Genomic DNA, 13149 nt, shown 5'->3' on the forward strand with positions numbered 1-13149 from the left:
GTCGAGTTGTGTCCCCTAGACAGAAAATGTGTTGCATATAAAAAGCTTAGATTCTCGACCCCATGTCGAATTTATCGATTTTTTTCAGAACTGGGGGAACTTTTCAAAATTTTCGCTGCGTTAGTTTTGAATTATGACATTGGGCTATGTGTGTGTCAAGTTTCATCAGAATCGGTTGAAAGCCGTGGTCAGGGTGAGGGTACAACCTGACAGACACACAGACACGCAGACAGACAAACTGTCGTTTATATAGAGAGAGATACTTTCCATAATGATTCCGAAGTACAGATTCCAGGGTAGGTGAGTAAAATATAAACGGGTAACAAAGATGTATAAGTGTCAGTTCATGAATCGATACTTGTACATCTTTACTCTTTCTCTTTTACTTGTTTCAGTCATTTGACTGCGGCCATGCTGGAGCACCGCCTTTAATCGAGGAACTCGACCCCGGGACTTATTCTTTGTAAGCCCAGTACTTATTCTATCGGTCTCTTTTTGCCGAACCGCTAAGTAACGGGGACATAAACACACCAGCATCGGTTGTCAAGCAATGCTGGGGGACAAACACAGACACACAAACACACGCGCATATATATATACATATATACGACAGGCTTCTTTCAGTTTCCGTCTACCAAATCCACTCACAAGGCTTTGGTCGGCCCGAGGCTATAGTAGAAGACACTTGCCCAAGGTGCCACGCAGTGGGACTGAACCCGGAACCATGTGGTTGATAGACAAGCTACTTACCACACAGCCACTCCTGCGCCTACTTTGTTACTCTTTGTTAATCATTTATAGATTACTTAGATAAGTTTCGGCCGAAGTTGGCCCAGGTCATGTCTAATTTAATAGCAACACCTGGAAGAGATACACAGTCAGCTCTTGGGCACCATAGCGCATTCAAGCAGAGAGTTATTGTTTTCAGAAACATATCCGGGTGTGGGTGGTTTGTCTGGTAGTTGTTGGAGATAATCATCTAGGGAATGCCGTGAAATCACTTTCCTCTTTTATGTGGGCTGACACGATGTTGAAGAGAGCAGGACCAGTTGAGGTGAAATAGTTCTGTCATAGTGTTTTGATACGACACGAACCTGATTTCTGCCTCGGATGAATTTTAAAGATGACTAGCAGTATCGCCCGGCGTTGCTCGGGTTTGTAAGGGAAATAACTATAAAGCATTTTTAGAGAGTTATAGCCAAAAAATAGCAAAAAAATGGGAAAAAAATGATGGTAAATTTTTTTTGACAGTTAAAAAGGTCGAATTGCGTCCCCTAGACAGTCTGTGGTTTGTGTTTCTGATTCTCGACCCCATATCGAATTTATCGATTTTTTTCAGAACTGGGGGAACTTTTCAAAATTTTCGCTGCGTTAGTTTTGAATTATGACATTGGGCTATGTGTGTGTCAAGTTTCATCAGAATCGGTTGAAAGCCGTGGTCAGGGTGAGGGTACAACCTGACAGACACACAGACACGCAGACAGACAAACTGCCGTTTATATAGAGAGAGATACCTATATCATTCGGGCAATGTTGATGGAATATTTTCCACATCATACAGATGATGTAGCGCTACGGTGGCGTTGGAGGGAGTAAAGCCCGAGCTTTTTGAGTCGATCTCAATAGTCAAGGATTGCCATGTCATCTACTTTTGTGTTCGATCTCTGGGGAATTATAATTTTCATAATATTCTGTATCGCGTGGGGGGACCACAGGGAACAACGGTATTCAAGGTGAAGGCGGCAAGCTGGCAGAAACGTTAGCACGCCGGGCGAAATGCTTAGCGGTATTTCGTCTGCGTTACGTTGTGAGTTCAAATTCCGCCGAGGTCGACTTTGCCTTTCATCCTTTCGGGGTCGATAAATTAAGTACCAGTTACGCACTGGGGTCGATGTAATCGACTTAATACCTATGTCTGTCCTTGTTTGTTCCCTCTATGTTTAGCCCCTTGTGGGTAATAAAGAAATAGGTATTTCGTCTGCGTTACGTTGTGAGTTCAAATTCCGCCGAGGTCGACTTTGCCTTTCATCCTTTCGGGGTCGATAAATTAAGTACCAGTTACGCACTGGGGTCGATGTAATCGACTTAATACCTATGTCTGTCCTTGTTTGTCCCCTCTGTGTTTAGCCCCTTGTGGGTAATAAAGAAATAGGTATTCAAGGTGAAGGCAAGCAAAAGTAGAGAAAAGTAGGGTAATGGTAGGGGTGTCTCTAGACCGGAAAGTCCTGCGGGTCCAGGAGCACGCCCTGTGAGCCACGTCGACTTTGCTGTTTATGTGAGCACTCCAGCTTATTTTGTTGTTAACAGTAACACCCAAGCCTCTAGCAGTGCTGGATGCCACGAGGGTTTCGCCCGAGGGAAGAGTGTATGGTTGTTGAAATGCAGTCTCTTTACCGAAGTGGATTAGGTTGAATTTTTCTCGTTTAGCTACATTTTATGTTTCTCCGCCTTTTGGATAACAGCTAACAGGTCAGGTTGCAGATTTGTCTGGTCTTCAACCCTGTCAACAACCTTCACTAACTTAGAGTCATCCGCAAAAATATGCATGCTACTGGGTTTAATGATGTCAGTGATGTCGTTAATATAAATTATGAATAGGAGCGGACCCAATACAGTGCCTTGTGGGGCTCCACTTATAACCCTGGCTGAGGTCGATCGGATACCATCAATCACCAGAAAACATTTAATCCAAGTTAACAGTTTTCCTCGGGCTCCAATGTTGGACAGTTTCTTTAACAGAATTCAGTGATCAACCCTCTCAAAGGCTTTGCTGAAGTCACAGTTTATGACATCTGCATTGGAATTCTTTCCCATGGCCTTTAAGATGTCACTGAAATGAAGCAAGAGCTGTGTCGAGCAGTCTCTTCCACTACAGAAGCCCTGTTGGTTGGGCATAATCAGGCTGTTAGATTCCAAGAAGTGAGTTACCCCAGATCTCACCACTCTCTCAAATAATTTGATGATATGAGAGGTAAGTGAGATCGGTCGGTAGTTCATGGTGAGTGATTTTTTTGCTTTTCTTGAAAACTGCGGTAATCGCTTGAGAAAGGAAATTTTCAGGGATATAACTCGCATCCATTGATTTTCGTCGGAGAGTACCTAAAGAGAGAGCTGACTGGAATCGGCTCTCCTTCAGGACTCTTGTAGCGAGGAATCTGTCGGGGCCTACGGCTGAGTTGTTCTTTATTTTGTTAATAGCTGCTATGATGTCCAAGGCATCAAATGATAAGTCAGAAAGAGTGTGCTGTGGGTTTTCTTTTTTTTTTTTCATATATGTTGGCCGAGTTAACAATACTGGGATTGCTGAAAGCAGAGCAGTATTGTTTCTGCAGAATCACAACTATGTCTTCTGCAGTACTATGGAGTGTGTTGTCTACGGCAAACAGAAGTCCGACAGATGAGATAGCGACCTTATATCTTTTGGCGAATGAGAAGAAGGCTTATAGACTATATATATATATATAAAGTTCATCCAAACAAGAAAACACAGAAAAAACACAGAAAAAAACACAGCAACGCGAGGACGTGGAACAATTTAAGTATTATTTGACGCTCAGGAAAGAAGGGAAGGAGGGTTTAACGTTTCGAGCGGAGCTCTTCGTCGGGAACAAGAAGGAAAGATCCCGAGAAGGGAAGACAGATATATATATATATATATATATATATATATATAATAGAAATATTAAAATTACTAAGTCTCTCTAAAAGAGAACAACGGCAGCGTTCCCGGAAAATATTAGTTATCGCCATACTAATATGGCCTCATGGAGCTAATAAGCGGTCAGCTTTATTCTTATTTTTATAAGAATGCCATATTAGTATGGCGATAACTAATATATATATACCAATTAAGGACTGAACACGAAAAGGTGGACAGTCAACATGCTAGATATAGACGTCAAATCGCCATTCTCCACAAAGATTTTGTTCTCAAATAAAAATAAAATTCAGCACGACCTAAAGCAATGGATGAGACAAAGAAAAATACTTCCATTTAGTATTTTTTTTTGTCTCATCCATTGCTTTAGGTCGTGCTGAATTTTATTTTTATTTGAGAACAAAATCTTTGTGGAGAATGGCGATTTGACGTCTTATCTAGCATGTTGACTGTCCACCTTTTCGTGTTCAGTCCTTAATTGGTATATATAAATATTTTAATCTTCGGATTCTTTTTAATGTGCTAGACCACTGGTTTTAATTGACTAATATCAATTTCTACCCTTAATTTTTAAATAATATATAATATATATACGGCTTATATCTTTTGGCGAATGAGAAGAAGGCTTATATATATATATATATATATATATATATATATATATATATTGCGACCCGACTTTTTGTCCGATGTCGCTTTGTCCAACATCACTTCGTCCACGTCTTTTCGTCCGACGTCATTTTATCCGATGATTTTTTTGTTCGACGACTTCTTGTCCAATTTTAAATAAACTCTCTAGAAAACAAAGTGAACATGAAAATCAAAGAATCATCGAGAATTTTATTGATAGGATTCAAGTAAAATACCGTGGAAAAAAAGTCATTTTAAAATAATAAGATATAAGGCGCAGGAGTGGCTGTGTGGTAAGTAGATTGTTTACCAACCACATGGTTCCGGGTTCAGTCCCACTGCGTGGCATCTTGGGCAAGTGTCTTCTGCTATAGCCTCGGGCCGACCAAAGCCTTGTGAGTGGATTTGGTAGACGGAAACTGAAAGAAGCCCGTCGTATATATGTATATATGTGTGCGTGTGTGTGTTTGTGTATCTGTGTTTGTCCCCCTAGCATTGTTTGACAACCGATGCTGGTGTGTTTATGTCCCCGTCACTTTGCGGTTCGGCAAAAGAGACCAATAGAATAAGTAAGGGCTTACAAAAGAATAAATCCCGGGGTCGAGTTGCTCGATTAAAGGCGGTGCTCCAGCATGGCCGCAGTCAAATGACTGAAACAAGTAAAAAGTAAAAGAGAGTAAAAGAGAGTATAACTAATGATTTATTATAATCACTTAAAATTGATGCAAATTATATGCCACACTCTTCAGAAAATCAATTTTCTTTTTTTGTTGACCCATATTCAATGAACAATCTTTTGAGGCGTTCAGTTATTCTTCGATATCGTTTACATGAATATGGCGGATCTCCTCTAAGAATTTTAGTCATTTTACCTTGAACGAACCCTTTCTCTTCCTTCGGAGTTTCGATTAATTTTCAAATATTCAAATGTGCTCCACCTGCCGAACACTTTATCGCTGAATGAAACCCCTCCGCAGCATTATTTGTTCTGGGAGGATCTTGAAGAATACACTGATTACTTTATTCTCTTGAAAAACGCCGCCGCCGTGGTGATCTCATTCTCGCCCACAACATCATAAGCGGAAAGTGTAACCTCTCGAAAGAGCTGTTCTTCACTCCTGCTCCAGAGCGTCGGCTGCGGGGTCATTCCGAAAAGCTCTACCTGCGACGATTTCATCTCAATCGAAGGAGAGGAGCTTTCCTTCTCCGTCCGGTTGCGGATCCGTGGAACAAGCTGCCAGACGAGATGGTGAAGATGCCGACGACCGCTTTGTTCAAAGCCTCCCTGACCTCAAGTGGCCTGAACTCTTTACATGAACACCACCCTGTACTAACAACTCCATGTCCCCCTACATGGCCTTGCTATTTGCTTTTGAGCCAAATTAACTAACTAACTAACTAACTAACATACAACTATCAGGAATGTAAGTGGTTCTCTCCTTCGTCTAGCACCACGTCCCCTCACAACGCCAATGTAAATCAAATCGAAGTAAGCGATGAATGCAGCCGGCATTTCTTCATCGTCTATTAATTCTTCATAGACCTCTTCGACCGTAATGCAAAGACCCGTGGGAAACTATTACATTTAACTTGTCATCATCATCATTGTTCGACCGTGGTCGAGACAATGGAATTTACCATGCTACGCCAGACTTCACGGTCCATCATGGCATTACGGAGGTCCTGTTGCTGGATGCCTGTATCCCTGGAGATTACATCAGGGTAGGAGAGTGTGCGCCCTCTGGTATTGCGAGTAGATGGCTTCCAGAGGAGAAGAGGAGAAATTACTTCTTTTTCAGCTCTACAACAATGTCCAGCAAACTGGACTCTCCTACCTTTCACAAGAGATGACACAGGTGGTAGTTTCCCATATATTTGCATTTTGGTTGGATGGCGCTTCCACAAGAGATTTTTAACTTGTACGTGAATGCTAAACAGTCGAAACCAGTGTTCTGGCACAATTTTGAACGCTCCATCACACGCCCGGTGACGATATGATGTATCCCGAACAGCACTTTCTGATGCCAATACTAGTATGCGTTGTTGATCCATGATACCCGAATCGTATCTCAGAAACTGTTCGCCATTATCAACTTTACAATATTCTTCAAATATTTCAAAACCAGTACTAGTCCCTGGATTAGCAGGAAATCCAGAATTTCTTTGACGGTACCTTTGAATAATCCTGGAAAGTGCAGGCAAACGAGGAAGTTGTGAGCAAATATTTTCTGTTGGCTGCGCAAACTTAGCCGCCATTACGCTACGCGAACATGCTGCTATGTTTTCCAGCCTGTAATGATATGCATAAAATCTGGTCATCAAATCTAAGTAGAGACTTCAAACTTGAAATATTCAAAGCCACAGTCGAACAAATTCTACTATATGACTCAGAAACCTGGACGTTATCAAAGAAGCTTGAGAGGCGTTGGATGGAACCTACACTCGCCTCCTTATGAGAGCTAAAAATCTCTCGTGGAAGCGCCATCCAACCTAAATGCAAAATATATGGGAAACTACCACCTGTGTCATCTCTTGTGAAAGGTAGGAGAGTCCAGTTTGCTGGACATTGTTGTAGAGCTGAAAAAGAGGTAATTTCTACTCTTCTCCTCTGGAAGCCATCTACTCGCAATACCAGAGGGCGCACACTCTCCTACCCTGATGTAATCTCCAGGGATACAGGCATCCAGCAACAGGACCTCCGTAATGCTATGATGGGCCGTGAAGTCTGGCGTAACATAGTAAATTCCATTGTCTCGACCACGGTCGAACAATGATGATGATGATGTTTTCCACCGTTTCATGCTTTATTTCTGCAACTGCTTTTCTAGCATTTAACCAATCTACACTAGAAAAATAAATCATTTTCGGCTCATTGGTTTCCATTACGGTGTGAATTCATACTGAACACAGCCTTGTTTTCTCACCCCCACCTCACCCCGTATTCTTTTCCTAGTTTTGTTTTGCTTGAATGAAATTCGTAGATGTAATTACTTTCATCAACGACTTTTCTTTTGTGTTTGGTCGATACTATGAACTTCGTCATTTCGGGATGAGTACCATGCGTTGACGAGAGGCAATTACCTTGAAACTATAGTCCGTATGTAGTACCTAGGTCTTCGAGGGAGGATGACCTCCCTTTGCAAATAACACAAGGACACTGAGATAGTGTCTAAAGTCCATCTGGTGACGTTGATCACCTGGGGCTAAAAGCATCAGTAACACCCCACCCCCAGTGGCTAGCCACATTCAGATGGCTGGTACACCTTACGTTGTTAAATTAAAAATGTGTATACTAAATTTGCAGCACTCTCTGTACACAGCACCGTATTCAAGAGAGAGAAGAAAAAAGAGGAAGTAAAACTGTTGACAGAGAAAGAAAAAGAACGATAATAACAATCCTATAACGAGGCTGGTTATAGTTCTGCGAATATAACATTAGAGATATTTCACCTTGTTTTCTAAAGAGTTTATATAAAATTGGACAAAAAAATCATCGGACAATAAGACGTCGGACGAAAAGACATAGTGCCATATATATGTATAGAATTTAATATAAAATATAAATTACAAAGTGGGACAAGAACGCAAAAACACACAAGGAGACGACACAAAAAACCGACGGGTCACTCGAAGCCTCTAATCTTCAGTCGGGAACCGGATCATCTTAGTGATTTCGGCTGTTTAATCTCGATATCACTCCGATCCGGCCAGCCCCAAGGAAAATCCAAGCCACAGGCATTGGATTTCTTGGAAAGAGGGTCGAATGTATACGGAACAAAGACAGGATTCCACACGAATGTAAATACAAGAAACAAAATTATATATAAAACAGAAATAAAAAACACGAAGGACAGGAGCGTCTTACGACTTTAGACAATATTTAACTTATATATATATATGAAGTTAAACGAATGACATGGGAACATGAATTACGTAAATAACTTCATTAGCTTACAGCTGTTTCTGATGCAAGACGCAGTGCACTCAGAGATGAGTGTTTGTGCATCCCGTTATAGCTTCCTCAGAGCTTCTGAAATGAAGTGCAAGTTTACATGGGAAAGCATGCGCATACGAAAGGGAATATAGAGTTTGAAGGTTCGCAGCCACTCTCGCTGTGATCTTTTCAATATATGTAAATGCTTTCACTTCATTTAGTAGCTCCGAGGAAGCTATGAAGTGATGCACAAGCACTAACCTCTGAGTGCATTGTATATTATAGCAGAAACAGCTGGAAGCTAAAAGTCCTAATTCCGTCATTCCGGTTCCTTTGTCAGTTATTTCATTTTATATTAACACTCTGTACTCAAGAAACGCTTTATTCTGAAGCATATGCGTATTGAGTTCTAACACAATGTTATTAGTATCGCTGCGTTGAGGCAAAATCTTAAAATGTATGTACAGGTGTTGGATAAAATAATGGAAGCACCTTAAAATTTCAGACAAATTTATTTTAATATGGGATAGAACCGCCTTTGGCGGTTATTACAGTTTGAATTCTACGAGATATGGACTCGTACAAAGTTTGAATTGTTTCCAAAGGAACTTTTGTCCATTCTTCAACTAAAACAGTCTCCAGTTCTTGTAGTGATGATGGTGGAAGATATCGACTCCTTACTTGTTTTTTCTAAAATGCACCATAAATGTTCAATAATATTGAGATCTGGGGACTGTGGTGGCCAGATAAGATGTTCAACTTCACTAGAATATTCCTCATGCCATTCAGTAACAACTTTAACTGTGTGAATTGGTGCATTATCATCCCGAAAGATTGTGTTTCCATCCAGAAACAGTTCTGCAACCATAGGATGAATTTGATCAGAGAAAATGCTTACTTTTGACTATTAATTCTGCTATGAAGGGAAACCATTGGGCCGGCGGATTTCCAAGATATAGACCCCCACCACAGATCATCACAGACCCTACTCCATATTTAACAGTTGGAAGAAGGCAGTCTGGGTCAAATGCTTCTTTTGGCAGTCTCCTCACGTATACTCGGCCGGTGACTCGTCCGAGAAAATAACATTCTTCCACTGCTCTAAGGACCATTCTATAGGTTTTTACTCCACAACGCTTTGCAACGTTTGTTTTTCAAACTAGTGGTTTTTTTTATTGCAACCCTCCCGTGAAATCCGGCTTTGTGCAGCTCCCGGCGAACAGTTTTTGTGGAAACTGGGTTCTTGAGGTGGTCATTAAGCTCTGCAGTAATTTTGGGAGCTGTACTTTTGTGATCCTTTCTAACAATTCGCGTAAGAGTCCGACGGCCCCTATCTGAAGGTTTTGGTTTTCTTCCGGAGTTTTGTTTCGACGAGGAGGTTTTTCCCTGTTTCCCAAGGGTTGTCATTACTTTCGAGACAGTACTTCTGGATACATCAAACATTTCGTCTGTTTTTGTTACGCTAGCGCCTGTCACACGAGCACCAATAATTTGAGCTCTTTTAAAGTCCGATACATCTGTCATTTTAATTACTTTTTTCTGATATAGGCACAGGAGTGGCTGTGTGGTAAGTAGCTTGATAACCAACCACATGGTTCCGGGTTCAGTCCCACTGCGTGGCATCTTGGGCAAGTGTCTTCTGCTATAGCCCCGGGCCAACCAATGCCTTGTGAGTGGATTTGGTAGACGGAAACTGAAAGAAGCCTGTCGTATATATGTATATATATATATGTATGTGTGTGTGTTTGTGTGTCTGTGTTTGTCCCCCCAGCATTGCTTGACAACCGATGTTGGTGTGTTTACGTCCCCGTTACTTAGCGGTTCGGCAAAAGAGACCGATAGAATAAGTACTGGGCTTACAAAAGAATAAGTCCCGGGGTCGATTTGCTCGACTAAAGGCGGTGCTCCAGCATGGTCGCAGTCAAATGACTGAAACAAGTAAAAGAGTAAAAGAGTAAGAGAGAGTAAACAATAAATAAAATAAACAAGCTTTTGACGGTTTTATAGATATTTCGAAATTACAATATGATGCTTGGGGTTTCCATTATTTTGTCCAACCCCTGAATATGTATGTTTTTGTACGCACGCACACACACACACACACACATCCTCTTTTACTCTTTTGCATGTTTCGTGGAGGCGCTTGGCTAAGTTGTTAAGGTATTCGGCTCACGATCGCAAGGAAGTGAGTTCGATCCCTGGCGACGCGTTGTGTCCTTGAGCAAAACACTTTAGTTCACGTTGCTCCAGTCAACTAAAAAAAAAAAATAAGTGGTACCTGTAATTCAAAGGGGCCCGCCTTGTTACATTCTGTGTCACACTGAATCTTCCCGATAACTACATTAGGGGTACATTTGTCTGTGGAGTACTCAGCCACTTGCATGTTAATATCACGAACAGGCTGTTCTGGTGATCGAATCAACTGAAACTCTCATCATCATCATAACCAATGGAATGCCAGGTTTTTTGTGAAGGTAGATGGCTTTGTGGTGAAGGATCATGATCGAAAGGTCATGAGTTCACTTCCCAGCAGCCCATTGTGGCCTTGAGCAAGACACTTTATTTCGCATTACTCCAGCCCCCTCACCTGGCAAAAACAAATAGTACCAGTAATTCAAAAGGGGCCAGCTTTGTCACATTCTGTATCATACTGAATCTCCCTGAGAACTACGTTAAAGGTAACCGTGTCTGTGGAGTACTCAGCCACTTGCATGTTCACTTCAAGAGCAGGATGTAAGGTTGATCGGGTCAGCTGGAACACTTGTCGTCGTAGCAAACGGAGTGCCAGTTTCCGTGTTTCAACCACGCTGGTGCCACGCTGGAGCACTCTCGTTAATGTCACTTTCAATCCTGACAACCATGTACCCAGACAGCTGTAAACAGCTGGTTGTAAATAGGTTCAAAGGTAAATGGAGCGTCATTAGCCCACGCGAACTGGAACCCTCTGCCGCTGACAGACCAACGTGATTGTCTTTCACCTCACGAGCTGCATCTGCCTTCGAAGAGGGCCAGCGACAGCGTCTCGATGCTGCAAGAAAAAGACGTCACAGAGCAGCATCCACCTCAATCATTCTATATTAAGTCACCTACGGACGTACGTTTCGAAATTAAGTCATAGGAAAGCATAAAAATTAAATAATTATGTCTTACCCTCACGAGCTGCAGCTGCCTTCGAAGAGGGCCGGCGACAGCGTCTCGATGCTGCAAGAAAAAGACGTCACAGAGCAGCATCCACCTCAATCCAGTCAACAGACTATCGTTGTGACATTTGTGGGCGCCTGTGTGCCTCCAGTTTTAAACTGCGGAGTCATATGCGTTATCATCGCTGAGAATACAGACTTCCTCGTCATCGGACACAGATGGACTATCATTTCAATCCTGCAGCCCTTCCTCCGGGGTTAATGTTTGGTAAATCAGAGACATGGTCACCGAATGCTTACTTTTGACTATTAATTCTGCTACGAAGGGAAACCATTGGGCCGGCGGATTTCCAAGATATAGACCCCCACCCCAGATCATCACAGACCCTACTCCATATTTAACAGTTGGAAGAAGGCAGTCTGGGTCAAATGCTTCTTTTGGCAGTCTCCTCACGTATACTCGGCCGGTGACTCGTCCGAGAAAATAACATTCTTCCACTGCTCTAAGGACCATTCTATAGGTTTTTACTCCACAACGCTTTGCAACGTTTGTTTTTCAAACTAGTGGTTTTTTTTATTGCAACCCTCCCGTGAAATCCGGCTTTGTGCAGCTCCCGGCGAACAGTTTTTGTGGAAACTGGGTTCTTGAGGTGGTTATTAAGCTCTGCAGTAATTTTGGGAGCTGTACTTTTGTGATCCTTTCTAACAATTCGCGTGAGAGTCCGACGGCCCCTATCTGAAGGTTTTGGTTTTCTTGCCTTCCATCCTCCATCGTGTTTTTAAGGAACCGCCATACTTATGTAGACCTTTCTTGTGTTTTATCTGATTTTTTTCTCATACTTGTTTCAGTCATAAGAATGCGGCCATGCTGTAGCACCGCCTTGAAGAATTTTTATCAAATGTATCGACCTTAAGAATTATTTTTTAAAGCCTGGTTGCTTCCCAACCACGTGATTCTGGGTTCAGTTCCACTGCCACCTTGGGCAAGTGTTTTCTAATATAGCCTCGGGTCGATCAAAGCCTTGTGAGTGGACGGGGTAGATGGAAACTGAAAGAAACCCGTCGTGTATGTATGTGTGTGTGCGCACACGTCTTCATGTCTGTTTGTCCCCCCACCATCGCTTGATAACCGACGTTGTGTTTTCACCCCCGTAACTTTGCGGTTCGGCAAAATTGACCGATAGGATAAGTTCTAGGCTTATAAAGAATAAGTCCTGGGGTCGATTTGTTTCCACTAAAAACACATTTAAGGTAGTGCTCTGGCATGGCCGCAGTCAAATGACTGAAACAAATAAAAGAATAAAAGAAAAAAAAAATAGGATATAAATAAAATTACTCTAAACAGCTGAGCGCAATGTGACATTATGAAGGTAAAAATTTAATCGTCGCTAAGCGTGACAGAGGGGGCCGACGCGCCTACATTGCTAGGAGTAAGGGTTAAAATGTTCTTAATGCTGAAGGAAGAGTGCAGATGCATGCGAGTTCCGCCGAGGTCGACATTGCCTTTCGTCCTACCGAAGTCGATAAATTAAGTACCTATTTCTTTATTACCCACAAGGGGCTAAACACAGAGGGGACAAACAAGGACAGACATAGGTATTAAGTCGATTACATCGACCCCAGTGCGTAACTGGTACTTAATTTATCGACCCCGAAAGGATGAAAGGCAAAGTCGACCTCGGCGGAATTTGAACTCACAACGTAACGGCAGACGAAATACCGCTAAGCATTTCGCCCGGCGTGCTAACGTTTCTGCCAGCTCACCTAAGTACCAGTTACGCACTGGG

The sequence above is a fragment of the Octopus sinensis genome, linkage group LG26 (assembly GCF_006345805.1).
Source record: "Octopus sinensis linkage group LG26, ASM634580v1, whole genome shotgun sequence".
Lineage (NCBI taxonomy): Eukaryota > Metazoa > Mollusca > Cephalopoda > Octopoda > Octopodidae > Octopus > Octopus sinensis.